Raw genomic sequence first — 6,873 nt, 5'->3', positions numbered from 1 at the left:
CATCTCTTGTTACAGTCTTTATTTTAAAATCTAGATTGTCTGATATACGTATGGCTACTCTGGCTTTCTTTTGGCGACCATTAGCATGATAGATGGTTCTCCATCCCCTTACTTTCAATCTGAAGGTGACTTTAGGACTAAAATGGGTCTCTTGGAAATAGCATATAGATGGATCTTGTTTTCTTATCCATTTTGTTACCCTATGACTTTTGACTGGAGTGTTTAGACTATTGACATTTAGATTGAGTACTGAAAGATAAGAAATTATTGCCATTGTGTTGCCTCTAGAGTTGGAGTTTCTGGTCGTGTTCTCTGGTCCTTTCTAGTCTTTGTTGCTTTTGGTCTTTTTTGTTTTGTCTTTTCTCCTCTCAGAGAGTCCTCCTTAAAATTTCTTGCAGGGCTGGTTTAGTGGTCAGAAACCCCTTTAGTTTTTGTTTGCCTGGGAAACTCTTTATTTCTCCTATTTTTCTCACAAATTTTAAAGTTTATTTATTTTCGAGAGACAAAGACAGAGCATGAGCAGGGGAGGAGCAGATAGGGAGGGAGACACAGAATCTGAAGAAGACCCCAGGCTCTGGGCCATCAGCACAGAGCCTGATAGGGGCTCAAACCCACAAACCATGAGATCATGATCTGAGCTGAACTCGGATGCTTAACTTACTGAGCCACCCAGGTACTCCTCTCCTTCTATTTTGAATGACAGCCTTGCTAGATAAAGAATTCTTGGTTGTAGGGGCACCTGGGTGGTTCAGTTGGTTAAGTGTCTGACTTTGGCTCAGGTCATGATCTCACTGTTCATGGGTTCAACCCCTCATTGGGCTTTGGCTCCAGCTTGGAGCCTGGAGCCTGCTTCAGATTCTGTATCTCCCTCTCTCTCTGCCTCTCCCCTGCTCTCACTCTGTTTCTCTCAAAAATAAACATTAAAAAAAAAGAATTCTTGGCTGTATATTTTGCCAATTTAGCATGTTGGATATATCCTGCCACTCCTTTCTGGCATGTCAAGTTTCTGTGGATAGGTCTGCTGTGAACCTGAACTGTTTTCCCTTACAGGTTAAGGACTTTTTTTTCCCTTGCTGCTTTCATAATTCTTTCCCTGTCTGTGTATTTTGTGAATTTGACTATTATATACCTTGTTGATGCTCAGTTTTTGTTGAATATAATGGGAGTTCTCTGTGCTTCTTGAATTTTGATGTCTGTGTCTTTCCCCAGGTTAGGAAAGTTTTCTGCTATGATTTGCTCACATAAATCTACCCCTTTTTCTCTCTTTTCATCTTCTGGAACTCCTATGATTCAGATGTTATTCCTTTTTAGAACTGAGTTCTCTAATTCTTATATTATGCTCCTTGCCTTAGTTTCCCTCTTTTTTCCTGCTTCTTTATTCTCCATAATTTTGTCTTCTATATCGCTGATTCGCTGCTCTGCTTCATCCGTCCTTGCCGCCGTGATATCTATTCAAGATTACATCTGTTATGGTGTTTTTAATCTCATCCTGACTAGATTTTACTTCTTTTATCTCCACAGAAAGGGACTCTCTGCTTCTTTCAACCACAGCTAGTATTATTATTTTCATGATTCTAAATTCTAGCTCAGACATCTTGCTTATATCTTGATTAAGTCCCTTGCTGTCATTTCTTCTTGTTCTTTCTTTTGGGGTGAATTCCTTCATTTTGTCATTTTGGAGGAAGAAAAAGAATGAATAAAATAAAAAAAGAAGATTAAGAAGATTAAAAACAACACACAAAAAATCAAATAAAGGAAGCTAGATCCTAGGTATGTTTCGGTCTGGTTGTTGAAAGAAGCTTGATTGAATAGAGAAAAAGGGAAAGAAAAGAAAAGGAAAAAGAAAAAAGAAAAAGCAAGAAAACATTTAAAAATTAAGAAAATGTATACAATAAAATAGAATAAAATGAATTGGAGAAGGTAAAATAGAATTAAAAAAAATAAATTACCAAAAAAAATAGAGAAAATTAACAATTTTTATATAAAAATGGAAAATAAAAATATTTTTTCTATTTCTGTATCCAAGAATAAGAAACAGGAAAAGAAAAAAAGAAAAAAGAAAACACAAAAACAACCAAAAAACACCTGAATAGGTGGACCAGCAAACAAAATGAAATCCAAATGAAATTACATCCAGTTTCCCCTAGAGGTCAAACTATGAAGCATTTTATAGTCCATACATTAAGCAGGCAGAGACTTGTGGTCGTCCTCTAGGGCTTGGTTGGTGCAGTTGGACAGGGCTTGGTGCAATGTCTCTGTTCTCCATTATGTGGTGCTGCTTAGCTTACTGGGGTGGATCGGGTGTGGCGCGCATGTGTATGTTTGTGCACATGTGCAGGAAAGGTGAAAATGGCATCACCCAGCTTCCCAGTGTCTAGCATCAGAACTCTGTGCTCTACCCACCGGCAGCTCTCCTTTGTCTCTGGCTTCCTTCCACTCCCTGCTTCTACATTATCTGCATCCAAGCTGTCAGCCTGCCAGGTGGCACCTACCTCCTGAATTTTATCTCAGATGAGACTGTATTTCCAAACCCCTCACTTCTGAGGGCCCTGTGGCTTGGACCCACTCTGACCTTTTGGGGAAGGGTCTTGCCAAGCAATGTCCAGATGCTGGCTTGTCCCCAGGAATGTTCCTGTGATCACCCTGCTGTAGAGGCTCAGAGGTTGTGACTAGATGCTGGCTTGCCTCCAAATAAATTCATGAAATCTTGTAGCAGCAGTGTTTCAGGGATTATCATAAATCACAATACACAACCCGCGTCAGGTTTCACTGCACCCTGGCATTTTTGTTCTAATACCAGCAATCATATTCTTTGGGGTCCACTGGGACCTTTGTGGGGAGGCTGTACAGCCTCTACCAAATGCCCTTCTAGCAGGGTAGCAGGGAAACTGCTTCTCCCTATGTGACCTGTGGACCCCTCAGACCTTGCCGCCTGCTCCTGTGGATTTGCCCTTCCCACCAGAGCAGAATCAGGTTGTCTAGATACACTTTGGCTGTGGATGGTCAGGAGCTGAAGCCGGGAAACCAGCTAGGACATAATGAACCAGGTAAGGCATTATTATTGCTTGTCCCAGGGAAGAAGAAGTGGTGGTGTGAAAGTGGTCACATTTTAGATATAACTTGATAGTAGAGCCAACAATACGGTATATGAGGGAAAGAGGAATCAAGGGATGACATTAAAGTTTTGGTTTAAACAGTTAGGATAGTGAGTTCTTACTAATTGAAACAGAGAGGATTTTATTTTATTTTATTTTATTTTTTTAATTTTTTTTTTTTTTTAACGTTTATTTATTTTTGAGACAGAGAGAGACAGAGCATGAATGGGGGAGGGTCAGAGAGAGAGGGAGACACAGAATCTGAAACAGGCTCCAGGCTCTGAGCAGTCAGCACAGAGCCCGACGCGGGGCTCGAACTCACATACCGTGAGATCGTGACCTGAGCCGAAGTCGGACGCTTAACCGACTGAGCCACCCAGGCGCCCCCAGAGAGGATTTTAAAAGGAGATTTCAGGGAAAATTTAGGAAATTAATTTTAGACATACCATTTTTGAGAAGCTTATTCTGAATTTGTAGTTCAGAGGTGGGATAAGGACTAGAAATGAATTTGGAAATCATCAGCATAGATACAACTTTTAACGCTATGGGACTAGAAGGGATCCTTTAAAAAAATGAGTGTGTAAAGAGAGGCAGAACAAAGTTTAAGTCATAGGAGGTCAGGGAACAAAGAAGCAGTAAAGGAGGCTGAAAAAGAGCAGCCAAGTGCAGCAGGAGAGTGCTATATTGCAGAGTGCTATAAGAAAAACAGAACCATCACTTTGGCTGATGTGGAGGAAGATGAAGACGTGATATTGATCATTGGATTTAATAATATGGAGGTCATGGTGAACACCACAAGATAAGTTTCAGTGGAATATTGGGGACAAAACACATTTGTGGTCAGAGGGGGAAAAAAAAGGAAGAGGAATTGGGAGAAGCAATTTTAATCAATATTATCAAAACAGAAGTGCCTGGTTGGCTCAGCTGGTTGAGGGTCCGACTCTTGATTTCAGCTCAGATCATGATCTCATAGTTTGTGAGATAAAGCCCCATGTTGGGCTCTGCATTGACAGCACAGAGCCTGCTTGGATTGTCTCTCTACCTCTCTCTCTGCCCCTTCCCCACCCCCCCAGCCCTCAAAATAAGTAAATAAATATTTTAGAAATATTGTCAAAACAAAATTACAAAATTATAAAATATGCTGTATTTGTGCTGATTCTTGTCCAAATGATACATGTGCCTTGCAATGGGATCTTCTGACTGGTTGAGATTAGGCTGTGTTTTCTTTTCTTTTCTTTTTTTCTTTTTTAAATTTTTTAAATGTTTATTTATTTAAAAAATTTTAAATGTTTTATTTATTTTTGAGAGACAGAGAGTGACAGAATGCGAGTGGGGAAGGGTCAGAGAGAGAGAGGGAGACACAGAATCCGAAGCAGGCTCCAGACTCTGAGCTGTCAGCACAGAACCTAGTGTGGGGCTTGAACTCAGGAACCGTGAGATCATGATCTGAGCCGAAGTTAGAGCTTAACTGACTGAGCCACCCAGGCGCCCCTAGGCTGTGTTTTCCACTCCAATTATAAGCATAATCAGTCAGATACACCTTCTAGAAACCCCTAATGATCTCTTCACTGTCATAGACATCAAGGAACATGATGGTATTAATGAGTAAGAATGCAAAATTTATTGGCTTTAATGTAACATATTAACTCAGAATGTGTGGAAAGTAGAGTCCTGTGTTACCTGAAATAACAAAACATCAACAAAATGCAAATGATCAAGGGCAGTTTCTATTTTCTAGTCTTTCCCAATGTCTCATCAAATGGCCTGAGCAATGTTATTGTGATGAAAATAATACGGAGTGGTGAAACCCTTCCAGATGTAATGATCAATCTGCCCAGTGATAAGGCTGATACATTGCTTTCTAAAAAGAGCTCACAAGAAGGGGAAATAAGTGCTAGTTTCCAGCCTCTGCTTTTAAAAAAATTAAAAATTAATGGTGTGAATAGCTTTCAACCCTGGAACAAAGTGAAAGAAAAGCGATGACTGCACCAGATCTGCAAGGATGGGCTGGTTCTATGATTTATTGAAGATAATGGTTCTCCATTTGGGGAGGTCTATTAGGCAAATGTGATCAGTATTTTAGACTGTTTGGGCTGCTGTAACAAAATACCACTGATTGGGTGATTTATAAACAACAGGAATTTATTTCTCACAGTTCTTAAGGCTGGAAGTTGAAGATCAGGGCACCAGAGTCGTTAGGTCCTGGAGAAGGCTGTCATCCAGTTTGTACATGACTGTCCCTCACATGGTGGGAGAGAGGTGGGGTTTCTGGAGTCTCTATTGTAAAAATAGTAATTCCATTCATAAGGGCTCCACCCTCATGACCCAAACACCTTCCAAAGACCCCACTTCCTAATACCATTACATTGGGCATTAGGATTTCAACATATGAGTTTTGGGAGAACACAAACACTCAAACACAGCTATCAAGGAAGAGATTTTCAAGTGATCTCGGTGGGCAGAATGTAAGATTACTCAGCACACAGAGAGGGTGCACTGGACAAGATGGAAAGGAACCCACTTGGGTGCAATTGCAGGGTTTTAGACCATCAGGATAAATTCAGGTGTATGTGGTTTCTCTAGGTTGGGTTTCTGGCTACTTCCAGAAATCTAGAACCAGATTTTTCAGGTTCATATTTCCTACTGCATCCTATACATCTTTCCTAGGCTCCCAAAGACTTCACAGCTTCAAAATATCCTTAACTAACCAAACCTGCTTCTCTCTCTGTTTCTTTTATTTCTTCAATCAATGGCAACAGCAACCATCTCACTATCCAAGAGAAAACTTGGGAGTTATTCTAGACTCCTACCCCTTTTCCTAGTGCCCTGTCACCTCTTTATGTCCCCAGCTGCCATCTATTTCACTCCTTAACTTATCTGGAATCAGGACCACCCTCTTTAAAAGTGCCCTGCTGTAGTTTGTACCTTCGTCATTTTTCATTTGGATCACTCCAAAAGTTTCTTAACTGTCTTTCCTACCCTCCCCTTATCCCCTCCAGTACATCTTTCTCAGTGCCTCCACTGTGAACCTTCCAGAGTCCTTCAGTGGTCCCAACTCTGGCACGAAGCCCTCCCTGATCTGCCCTTTCCTCTCTCTCCAGCTCCTCCCCTGCACCCTGGGCTCCAGTCATGCTGAACTACTGTCTGTCCCCTTTTGTGCTTGGCTCCTCAAGCCACAGAGCCCTGCATTTATATCTGCCTGGAAATTTCTTCCATAATTCAGATTAAGCTCACCTCTGGGGAAGACTTCTTTGACACTTCAGGCTGATTTATGAGTCTCCCTTGAGTTTTCCTCTCCATCCATACCTGGCAAAGTGCAGCTTTATAATTTAGTTTTCCTCATAGGATAGTGAACTCTGAGGCCATGGTTAAATATAAGATGATGGCAGCACTCCACATCTCATGAGCTTTGTTTGTTGACCACCTTTAGGAAAGGCCATACTAACTCAAAGAAGCAGTAGTGGCAGAGGGTCAAGCAGTAGCATCCAGTGCCAAGCCTCGGTGCAAGCTGTAAATGGAGCCTGGGACCCAAGCTCCTGGTAGTGGGGTCTTTATAAGCAGTCCTATAGTAGTCTTTGAGCATTATGCCCAGATGCATAGCCAACTCTCTGGCTTTCCTGGAGATTCGGTGAACTGCATAACATCTTTGAAAACATCTTTTTTTAGTTAAACCAATTAGGTTGGCTTCTGTGGTCTGCAACCAGGAACCCTCACATAGACCTCTGAACTGGGAGTCCAGTCATCTCACTCCTGCTGTTCCCAGTCTCTGTCACATGGA

At 41.4% G+C, this 6,873-nt stretch overlaps 1 long non-coding RNA gene across 1 annotated transcript; it reads right to left on the bottom strand.

The window, feature by feature from the left end:
• Positions 1-4,693: 4,693 nt before the first annotated feature.
• LOC109248073 (uncharacterized) lies at positions 4,694-6,873 on the bottom strand. The gene is made up of 2 exons (XR_002071931.2): positions 6,330-6,873; positions 4,694-5,372 (listed from the first exon to the last, which is right to left on the bottom strand). It is a non-coding gene; the product is annotated as an uncharacterized LOC109248073 (long non-coding RNA).

Source organism: Panthera pardus, unplaced genomic scaffold (genome assembly GCF_024362965.1).
Source record: "Panthera pardus isolate Hobbes unplaced genomic scaffold, ASM2436296v1 HiC_scaffold_13, whole genome shotgun sequence".
In the NCBI taxonomy this organism is placed as follows: domain Eukaryota; kingdom Metazoa; phylum Chordata; class Mammalia; order Carnivora; family Felidae; genus Panthera; species Panthera pardus.
This window is presented reverse-complemented; position numbering and strand designations above follow the sequence as displayed.